This window comes from Ostrea edulis, chromosome 3, assembly GCF_947568905.1.
Source record: "Ostrea edulis chromosome 3, xbOstEdul1.1, whole genome shotgun sequence".
Taxonomy (NCBI): domain Eukaryota; kingdom Metazoa; phylum Mollusca; class Bivalvia; order Ostreida; family Ostreidae; genus Ostrea; species Ostrea edulis.
This window is the reverse complement of record NC_079166.1, coordinates 74,901,074-74,913,228: the sequence shown is the minus strand read 5'-3', so window position 1 is coordinate 74,913,228 and position 12,155 is coordinate 74,901,074. Positions and strand designations below refer to the sequence as shown.

The window sequence follows — 12,155 nt, the reverse complement described above, 5'->3', positions numbered from 1 at the left end:
AACATACTCACGAGCCGCAGCAGACAGAGTTAGGTGCAGAAGGATTACATCTTATCATATCTGTTTAATTTACCCAGGCTACTTTATTTTTCCTACTTGCTAGATGACTATCTATTTTGTCAAAACCATTATGTGAAAACCATTATGTATTTCGTGATAGTAGTGAATCAGATTTGGTAACTACGACTGTGGAGATAGAAACGATAGGGGTTGACATTTTGTATTTTTTTCTTCAGTTATATTTACTTTAATAACAAATTAGATCATTAAAATTAATCCCGAGAAAATTGAAAAGTTTATCTGTCGGATGAAGCGCATCCAGAAAGTCTAGATCGGGTAATTTGTTTATCTGTAGGACGAATCGCATCCGGAAAGAAGAAATCATAAAGATTAAAGAGGATTTAAACTTTATTAATTTAATATATGTAACAGTCACCGTTTTGTTCTATCAACACATTTAACTTAATTTGGTAAGACGTGATGAGGAAAAAACCCAAATTACTTTAGAGTATTATTCGATAACGCCACCGTTAAATCTCGCTATCAGATGTAGTGTTCCAGATGTTTGATGTACTATATTACATATAAACAACCTGCCCATGTCTGCATTAAAAAGGAATACGGGGTCAATATACATATATAGATACAGTCAATCATTAGATATTTAGATTGTCAGTAGATATTTAGTGTTCATTTTACTTTTAAACAAGTGCTAAAAATTATACCTATTTCGTGTAAGATTAATTATAAAGAGATGTATTTCTGGGGGGGGGGGGGGGGGTGAATATTTCAAGTGTGAGAAATTAAAAACAATTTTCGTCGATGAGACAAATTTTGAGAAATTTGAATGTCTATTTGCTGATAAGAAATGAAATAAGCAACCCACCACCCCGATGTATGGAACCCAATGTATAGCTGTGACCCGTCAAGAAAAGTGTGTACTACCCTGCATGTCTCTGACAGGTAAAATAAAATCATGACCAAAGGGGGTAAACCCGAGTAAACTAGCTTTGTATGTCAGGTTTTCAGGTTGTGCAGTTCGACGAACACATGGGGGTGTGGCGTGGAGGGAAAAAGGGGGGGGGATAGGCATTGGAAGTATCAATAAAACAGGTTACAGGACTATCGGGTAAGACAGTAATAACTTCACTCGCTGAGATTTAAACCGGCAAATAAATTGTGAAAAGAATACTTCAACAAATTTAGATGCAGTGGTAAGAAATTAATTGTCCTGCTTAATTCTGATTGTATTCGCAAGAGCGTTTATGCAAACAATAAACTGAAATCCGAGTGTAATTAATAATCTGAGTGTGATTAATCCCAGGTAATATGAGTTTGATTAATAATCTGAGTGTGATTAATAATATGAATGTGATTTATAATCTGAGCGTAATTAATAATCTGAGTGCGATTAATAATCTGAGCGTAATTAAAAATCGGAGTGTGATTAATAATATAAGTGTGATTAATAATATGAACGCGAGGTTATCCCGTCATCCTCCATATTTTTATCGACTGAGTCACCAATTCCTACAGCAAGACATATATTATGCAATCATTGTTCATGTATCTGCCGACCCGTACAGCAAGACAGATATCGTGCATTCACTATATTTATCGATCCTGACAAAAGATATAGATTTTGCACAATAATTTAATCGTCCGATCCATATAACGAAAGATTGTACAGTCATCCTATTCACCGATCCCCACAGTGAGCCAGATATCATACATTCCGCTGGTCCCTACAGTAAGACAGATATCATTCCACTGGTCCCTACATTAAAACAGATATCATATATTCGCTGGTCTCTACAGTAAAACAGACATTGTACATTCCGCTGGTCCCTACAGTAAGACATATATCATACATTCCGCTAGTCCTTACAGTAAGACAGATATTATTCCGCTGGTCCCTACATTAAAACAGATATCATATATTCGCTGGTCTCTACAGCAAAACAGACATTGTATATTCCGCGAGTCCCTACAGTAAGACGGATATCATATATTCGACTGGTCCCTACAGTAAGACAGATATCGAAGTCTGCTGGTTCCTACAGTAAAACAGATATCCCGCTGGTCCCTACAGTAAAACAGATATCATACATTCCGCTGATCCCTACAGTAAAACAGATATTCAGGGCCGTAAATTACATGGAGGCGGAGGAGGCAGCTGCCTCCTCCAACTTTTGAGCCAAAAAAAATTAACATTTAAAGTTCATTAGAATTTATGTTGTTTCCAATAACTAAGAACATGATACCTCCCTTAAAAAGCATTCCAAATCTTTCTTTTAGAATGAGTTAGTCAAGTAACATCTTAGAAGGCCCTAGAATCAAGGATTTTGCACGAAACGTGTTCAGTGTGCACAAAATGCGCCTAATTTCCTGCTTCCTCCAAATTGAAGGTTAATTTACGGCCCTGCTATTCCGCTGGTCTCTAGAGTAAAACAGATATTGTACATTCCGCTGGTCCCTATAGCAAGACAGATATCATACATTCCACTAGTCCCTACAGTAAGACAGATATTATTCCGCTGGTCCCTACATTAAAACAGATATCATATATTCGCTGGTCTCTAAAGTAAAACAGATATTGTACATTCCGCCGGTTCCTACAGTAAGACAGATATCGTACAGTCTGCTGGTTCCTACAATAAAACAAATATCGTACATTCCGCTGGTCCCGACAGTAAGACAGATATCATACATTCCGCTAATCTCTACAGTATTGAAATGTCTACATGCATCAACACTGTCGTGTTGCAGTATTTGATAATTAGCCAATCTTTCCATTTAGGAAATATACCCAAGTGTATGATTGTACGTGTAGCAATTAATGTACGAAAAATATACATGCACTGCGCTATTTCAGGTTAAAGTTACATGCAGGAATTATGAAAGTGTTACAGCACCCACGGACGAGACGGGAAAAGTGTCCCATGTCGGGGATCACAACCCTCTGACGCGCAACAGTTTTTAATGTTCAATTTGTCGTGGTGTCTGACTAACAAGCAGACTGGTTATGAGTCGCGTGAGGATCAAAAATCTTTAAAACCAGTTTCAAAGTCGATACATGGCACATATAATTTGGTTTGATATATCTAAAGCATTGGCATGATACAGTTACATAACAATTAAGGAACGATATACTAGTGAGTATAATCACGTGACCAAATATGGTACAGTTACGGTTGACAAACACCTTTTTCAACAGTAAATAAAAGTACCAAAGATTTCACCATCGCAAATCAAACTAAACGATATGGCAAATCAAAAAAGTCTTAAAAGATTGCAAAAATATTGGAGGGGGGGGGGGGATCTCGTCACAAACACAACACAAGGCCACTCGAGTAGCTCATTATATAGGAATAAAGTTGGCAATAGCAACTCGAGGCTTTTAAACTATATCCTCAATGCTTCGAGTGATTTTCAACAGTTTGCACTTTCAGAAGCAAACACAACTAATTATTGTATTCAGATTCATTGCTCCTCAACATATTTCACTGCTAACAAACAAAATGCAATTACATGCATTTGTGTTTTTTACCCGGTTTTTTTTTTTTTTTTTTTTTTTTTTTTGTTTATTTTTTTTTTTTTTTTTTCATGAGGAAAAATATAAGCATGTCATACTTTGTCTTCGCAGTTTTTTCTAAGTCATGATAACTTTATCTGTACTTAATCATCTCATTTCCTGTCTTAACGCTTAGATGTGAGATTTCTACTCCATTTAATTTGTTTTTCATTTGATTTAATCTCTTTATCGATTTGATTTGTTATAAATACATGCAGCTGTATGTGAAAAGCGGACATACACAAAAGGCTCACGACATAATAGGTTCAACTGTACTTGCATCGCAACGAATATGGCCCTGGTACTTTCATCAGTGGCGATGAGTTTTGTTATTCATCCTGTAATATTTCCTAATTTTAACAAGGTGAGTTTTCACTTTTTGATCTTACAAAGTGTGCGAAAGGTCTTAGAAGACTCTCTCTCTCTCTCTCTCTCTCTCTCTCTCTCTCTCTCTCTGAGTTTTCAATTGTTGATCTTAAGTGTGTGAAAAGTCTTAAAAGAATCTGTATATGTCTGCGTGTATGTTGAAAGGGTTCTCTCTCTCTCTCTCTCTCTCTCTGTATTACTAACTAGATACCGTGTAAATGATATGAATGTCTTCTTCACTGGTACTATTTATAGGATACCATGCATAAGGACCCCTGCTTTGATGTGATAACTCCAACATACTATCCACGTAAGTTTTGTATTTCTGTGTACTTCATTAATATTTCATAAATTATGCCATTAAATATCCATGCAGTTCTAAGAGTAATGAAGGAAGTTATCTGGTGCAAATACTATTTAAAACCCAAAGCACGGAATCGCTAAAAGCGAATTGGTCACTAATCATAGCGTGCAATTTTATAAAAACTTGCTTTATATGCCAAAATCTTGGTTTATGTTTGATACATCGTGATTTATACTCGATAAATCTTAATTTATAATTACTAAGTCCGCATGTGTGTTTCATAAATATTGAGGTATATTCAATTAATCCTGATGTATAAATGATATAAATCAAGATTTTCTCATATTAGAAACAAAATTATCGCGTATAAATAAAAATCGCCATACAAAAATTCATGCAACAATATTACAATGTATTGAGTATAAATCAAGATTTTGTCAATGAACAACAAGATTATTGAAAATAAATCAAGAATTTTGCATTTCAAATCAAGATTTGTATATACTGCAACAATTTACACGCCATAATTAACGGCTAATCGTACTTGTTTTATTTATCGAAACAAATTAAGTTTCTAATACCGTTATGACTAAACAAATCCTGGGATTACATATAGGGCAAATAGGTCTACAAAATCTGTTTGAAAGCAAAATTGGTTCATACATCATAAAATGATGTTACATTACGCGTGCACCATAAGAAAATAATACTCGGGGTTTTAACATAGCACATAGGGCGAAACAAATACGACCGTAGGGTACAAAATATATAGGGGAAAAACTAACAGATGGTGTTACAATGGAGGAAAATGTTCTAAAATCGATATGGTACGATATTTTCTAAAGATTTGAAGTGTGAAATGTCCATATTTGGCTTGGAATATCACTTGAATATGTACAGCTAAAATCCTTTTTGAAATGTTGTGAAGAAACTATAGAGAGCATTTGATTCTGCATTTTATGCATCGTCAAATACCCATGATGCATCTCGTCTGTTACTCATCATAAAGTTATCCAACGATCTATGTATATAGTTATCTCAATGAAATATATTGTAATAAACAGGTACCGCATCACGTCTTTATATTGTAATAAACAGGTACCCCATCACGTCTTTATATTGTAATAAACAGGTACCCCATCACGTCATTATATTGTAATAAACAGGTACCGCATCACGTCTTTTTTTATATCTGACTCATGATTTCTCATGCTTATGCGCATATTCTGTAATTCAGCTGAGGCTCTGATTTTAAAAAAAAAAAAGTATACTTGAACATATACAACTTTGGTAATGTGTCTTAAAATAATTGTTGCACAGATCTAAGCAAGACGTGTGCTAATAGACAAAACATTGCAAATTAGATCTGTTATACCTGCAGCCGGGAAGATAAAGAATTCATTACACCCCTAGCATATGGAGCGCCAAATTAACATAAACTCAAATAATTGAAGATATCTTCAACTATTTGACGATACTATCACTTCAATTATTGCTCTCTTTAACTGAATTAATGCGCGCATTACATCAATTATTACTCTCATCAAATGAATTAATGCGTGCTTCAATTCAATTATTGCTCTCATAAATTGAATTAATGCGCGCATCAATTGAATTAATGAGAGCAATAATAATGCGCGCATTACTTCAATTATTACCCTTTTTTATTCAGTTGATGTGCACATCAATTGAATTAATTAGAGTAATAATATAGTTGATGTGCGTATTCAATTAATGAGAGCATCAATTTCGTAGAAACATTTTGCACGCAATAATTAATTTACAGCTCGGTATAAATAATTTGATGATCTCTTTAATTCCGTTGAAGATATCTTTAATTATTTACAATTCTTTTGCATAAGGAATTAATGCGCGCATCAATTCTTTTAAAGAGAGCAACAATTCAATTAAAGAGATCATTAACTCAATTGTGGATATGTTGAATTGAAGATATCTTAATTATATAGTTGCTCTCTCTAAAAGAATCATTGCTCTCTTTAAATGAATTAAAGATATCATTAATTCAATTGACGAGAGCAATAATTGAATTAATGCGCGCATCAATTTAATATTATTGCTCTCATCTATTGATCTAATGCGCACATTATATCAATTACTGCTCTCCTCAATTGAATTGTAGCGCGCATCAATTCAATTGTTGATATCATTAATTCATTTGAAGAGATCATTAATTCAATTAAAGCGCGCATCAATTCAGCTGAAGAATTAATGCTATCATCAATTCAATTAATGCGTGCAATAATTCAGAATTGAAGATACCATTAATTATTTGAAGAGATCTTTAATTAAATTGTTGCGCGCATCAAATGAATTGATGATATCTTCAAATAATGGAAGATATCTTCAATTATTTGAGTTTATGTTAATTTAGCGCTCCACACTAGCAAGGCAGAAATCAGGAACTTTAGCCGGTTTTGCTTTTTGTCAGTTTAAAATCATTCGGCAGTTGGTCGTTTAACGCCGGTCACGTGACAGTGTACCGCGGCATCGGACACATAAAGTCGACTCTATTTATGATCCTTAGCTCAAAAGCACTAGCCAAGTGGACTGCACTCGTTTTTTGCTCAAAGCAGGCAAAACAGAACAAGTTTGAGAATAGAAAATGTCATTTATTTAGTAAATGACGACGGACACATAAAGTCGACTCTATATATCTCATGACAAATGTCCCTATGGTGCGTTGAATCACCACTTCTGCGATATGATCAACGGAATGTATATTGAAAGCAATGCCAATTTCAAAAGAACTATAAGAGAAAAGATTCAGTGAATGTAAATAGTGTATGTTGAAAGCAATGTCATTTTCAAAAGAAGTACATGTATAAGAGAAACGATTCGGTGAATGTAAATATAACACGCAAAGGTTGGCATGAATTATCTCTCGGGGGCCAAATGAAGACACGTGTGTGCTTTGTTTATTTCGTCTCGTTCTGGTCAGGTACAAATTTGATCTAAACATTTCAGATTTAGTTTAAACAATTCTGTTCACGTCATTTTTCAGTACTTCCGCTGATAACAGGTGTCACTCCAGACAATATATTGAACATGGGCAGCTCCTGTGAGGTTTGCTGCATGAAAAGGGGATATGCCGGAATCTTCTACAGAATCTTTGATCCAACCTCAACCGATGACATGAAATTCTATCATGATGGGAACGAAATTCCATTTCCACCTACGACTACTCTAAACACGTCCTTTGGAAAGGTCTACCACACAGTGTTTGAGGGGGGCTTTAGAACCGGAAACTATGATATTCGTTTGCAAAACCGTTATGGTTTCACGAGGTTGAAGTTCAAGATCCTTTATGATTATACAGGTAACTAACACTGTCTTTTGTGATATCGAGCACATCTTGCAAAGCTGGATTGTGCTTTCCCAATATACATATACATAAATTATGTTCATTGTATCAAAATCTTGTACACAAAATGTATTTCATTTAACATTCACAATTTGTCTTTAAACAGATTCTGGATGTACTTCGCCACTGCAATGTCAACGCAATCGTATAGGAAGATCTACTGCTGGTTAGGTCTAGGAGAATCGTCGGTATATTTTATTAGTTTGACACGTTTGTATTCATTACGAATGATTTTGTTGATTTACACCGGAAAGAACTGTTTGTGGTTGGGGGCGTGAGCGCCCATGGGAGCATGGTTACGCCTTTAGATAGTGCCACTTCAGGGTGGTCTTACATTGAATACTAGATTCCTAGATATACACGAGTAATTTATTATCGCGTAATTTAGTGAGAGGCATCACTCGCGAAATAAAATTACTCGCTAATAATTTTCTGTTGCTAAACATACACGTGAGAACTCTTGGTTAACAGACGGCACGCGGATTCATGTTCACGCGATTTGACGTACATACGAGTTATTTCGCCACATTAATAAGTACTCGCGTAAAATAAGGAATCTACAGTATAACTTCTAACGACTTCCATTTACTGAAGTGCTTGCATGATATGGTAAAAGGTAACATTTACTTTAGCAAATAGTTTGACTTCTTCTGTATGAACTAGACCTACAATGTATGTCATTGTAAACCATCTGTAACACCATCAATGACTATTTGATAATGACATATCATTGACTTCAATTGTCTAAAGGATATGGGTTGTTGGTATCGGGTATCCAGTGGCGGATTTAAGGGGGCGCAGCCGACGCCCCCCCCCCCCCCTAAAATTTTCAAATCTAAGGTAAATCGTGGTATCTTGTTTAAAAAGGATGTACTAAACGATAAAAGGAGCAATAATTTCTTCCACTGTAGGTGAAACAAATAACAAAATCTTTAGATTTCTTGAATTACCTTATTGGGAGAATTTTTTCCAAAAACCCTTAAAATTTGCGTCATTTTATTAATTTCACCTTATTAAAAATGATAGAAAATAGTACAAATGACTGAATAGGAGACATATTTCAAGCCCTATACAATTTGTGAAATCCAGGAGCTTCCGGGGGCTTCGCTCCCTGGCCCCCACCAGGACTTCACCCTGGACCCACTGGGGGCCTCAAGGCGCCCCCAGACCCCCTTCCTCATAAAGTGGCGCCCCCCGTAACCGCAATTCTTGGATCCGCCCCTGGTATCGAAATTTAGTTGCCATGTTTTATATGTGTCATGAATGATATTTGTTTATTTATGAATTGTAAGATACATGTCTTACGTTTTATTATTTTGTTAGATGAATTTACCTCTCAATTATAAAACCATACAGTTACGTGTACTTCCTCTTTGTGTTACAGGTTCAGGCGTGAGATACACGTGGCTCTTGATCAACACGGAAGTTCACTCACACAACTCTACATGTTACACTTATAAATAAAGATATTACACAGTAACTGGTCTGTTGGTAACTAATTAAGTGTATTTTTTTTACACAGTAACTAGTCTGTTGATATGTAATTTAGTATATTGTTTAATATTTGTATAAAATGGAAAAAAAAAACCAAAAAACAAATGTGTGACAGGAACGCCAGGGATTACAAAGCTCCGACTAAATTAAAGAACATATCGCAATTTACTAAACTTTTTAATTTTTCTGACAAAATCAATTCGACATCCCTAAAAATGACTAAAAATGTTGTGTTTTGAATGAAATATTTTGCGTAGATTTCGAGTTTGAAAGCGACGATTTCGATGTGTATATTTGAACCTCCTGAACGCATTTTTCGTACACTTTATGAAATTTATAACGTAGCCATATTCGAGGTCTGTTCTATTTTTGTACGAAATGCGGACAAACACTTGTAAAATCTCAAAAATGAGAAAGGATATGTCCAATATCGTTGTATGACGAACCCACTACAAACAAGCTTAGACCTGGCGTTCCTGTCACACAAAGACAAAACAAACACGTATGGTATTGACCTAGAATATTTTGATATCTCTCTCTCTCTCTCTCTCTCTCTCTCTCTCTCTCTCTCTCTCTCTCTCTCTCTCTCTCTCTCAGGTAGATGTTATCAATGAATTTTTCAAAAACTTCTCAACATTTTTCTCGCCTCTTCTGGAAAAGCTATTTAATGCTATTTTAGATACAGGTTGTTACCCGTCTGCTTGGGTACAAGGCATTAATGTACCAATATACAAAAAGGGTGATAAAAATAATCCAGATAACGATCAGGGGATAACTCTATTGAGTCATTTATCAAAATTGTTTACATCTATCTTGAACAAGCGTTTGCTAGCATGGAGTGAAGGAAATACAATTGTTAGTGATGCACAATTCGGTTTTAAACCTGGTTCGGGAACTAGAGATGCTATCTTTATTCTGTACTCATTGATTGCTAAGAGTTTGAGTGAAAAAAAACAACGTCTGTATTGTTGTTTCGTAGATTATAGAAAAGCGTTCGACAGTATTGAACATAGTAGGATATGGTATAAACTAATGAAGTATGATATTAACGGAAAATGATTTAATATCATTAAGTCTATGTATAGTGAAGTGAAAAGTTGTGTGAAAGTTAATGGTCAATTGTCTGAATATTTTTCTTTACAAACAGGTCTTATACAGGGCGAAGCTCTCTCGCCAATGCTATTTTCATTATTTATCAAAGATTTAGAGAAAGAAATGCTCATTAGTGGTTGTGAAAGTTTGTCGCTTCAGAATTTGAATCTATTTTTACTTTTATATGCGGATGATACTGTCATTTTCTCAGAAAGTGTACAGGGATTGCAAAAAATGATTGATACTTTAAAGTCATATACAGATGACTGGAAATTAGAGGTAAACATCAGCAAAACAACAAGAGGCCCATGGGCCACATCGCTCACCTGAGTCACTTTAACACATGGAAAATGAATTTCCCATTGTTATTCCATTAACTTTTCAGGAGCCATATCAGATTTTATGAAACTTGATTCTGCACTATGTTGGGGAGGTTCAGGTACATTGAAATACTTCTGGCTCAGAGGTTCTTAAGAAAAAAGGTTTTCATAATACAGTTAAAACCAATGTAAAAATAGTTTCTTTGATAATGTCTACATCTGAGCTCCAGGTGTCATGACTGTTACACACGTGATTTTGCATTATGTCAGGTATCTTCTATGCAAGTTCAAACTTTGTGGCCCAGTGGTTCTTGATACAAAAATTAAATTTTAAAGATTATTTTCTATTCAAAGACATGTAAATATGGTTTGCCCTATTGTGACCACACTTTTATGGTCATCATTTTCACAAACTTTATTGTCCCGACCTCCGGGAGCCATGATTTGAACAAACTTGAATCTGCACTATGTCATAAAGGTTCCATGTAAATTTCAACTTTTCTGGCATAGTTGTTTTTGAGAAGAAGATTTTTAAAGATTAATTATCTTACATTAACACATATGAAAAACGGTTTCCCCCATTGTGGACGTACCTGACCCCCGGAGATCATGATTTGAACAAACTTGAAACTGCACTATGTCATAAAGGTTCCATGTATATTTCAACTTTTTTGGCACAGTAGTTCTTGAGAAGAAGATTTTTAAAATTTTATCATATATTTACACATATGAAATACGGTTTCCCTTATTGTGGCAAAACCTGACACCCCGGGGGCCATGATTTCAACAAATTTCAATTTGAACTATGTCATAAAGCTTCAAACTTGAATCTGAACTATGTCAGGAAACTTCGATGTAAATTTGAACTCTTCTGGCTCAATGGTTCTTGAGAAGATTTTCCTATATAAACACATATAAAATATGGTTTCCCCTATTGTGGCCCCACCCGACCCCTGGGGGCCATGATATAAACAACTTGAATCTGCATTATGTCAGGAAGCTTCCATGTAAATTTGAACTCATCTGGCTCAATGGTTCTTGAGAAGAAGATGTTTAAAGATTTTTCCTATATACACACATATAAAATATGGTTTCCCCTAGTGTGGCCCCACCCGACCCCCGGGGGCCATGATATGAACAAACTTGAATTTCCATTATGTCAGCAAACTTTCACGTAAATTTCAACTATACTGGTACAGTGGTTCATGAGAAGAAGATTTTTAAATTACCCCACCCTATCTTTACACTTTTGTGATTATCTCCCCTTTGAAGAAAACCTGGCCCTTAATTTGAACAAGTTTGAATTCCCTTCAACTAAGGATGATTTGCATTAAGTTTGAATGAAATTGGCTTACTGGTTCTGGAGAAGAAGATTTTTTTTAAATTTCAGTGTATTTTTACTGATTTGCTATTATCTCCCCTTGGATAAGGGGGTTGGCCCTCATTTGAACAATTTTGAATCCCCTTCACCCAAGGATGATTTGTGCCAACATTGGTTAAAATTGGCCCAGTGGTTTTGGAGAAGAAGTTGAAAATGTAAATGTTTAACAGACAGACGTACAGACAGACAGACGGACAGACAGACGACGGACAAAAAGCGATCAGAAAAGCTCACTTGAGCTT

The 12,155-nt window shown here is 35.3% G+C and overlaps 1 protein-coding gene and 1 long non-coding RNA gene across 2 annotated transcripts in view; one reads left to right on the top strand and one right to left on the bottom strand.

Annotated features, from left to right (window-relative positions):
• The window catches only part of LOC125676238 (uncharacterized), a 31,549-nt gene that overhangs the window by 8,082 nt on the left and 11,312 nt on the right, over positions 1-12,155 (bottom strand). The window lies entirely within an intron of this gene.
• Positions 2,911-9,102, top strand: LOC125677574 (uncharacterized). The gene is made up of 4 exons (XR_008801250.1): positions 2,911-4,250; positions 7,267-7,581; positions 7,733-7,814; positions 9,011-9,102. It is a non-coding gene; the product is annotated as an uncharacterized LOC125677574 (long non-coding RNA).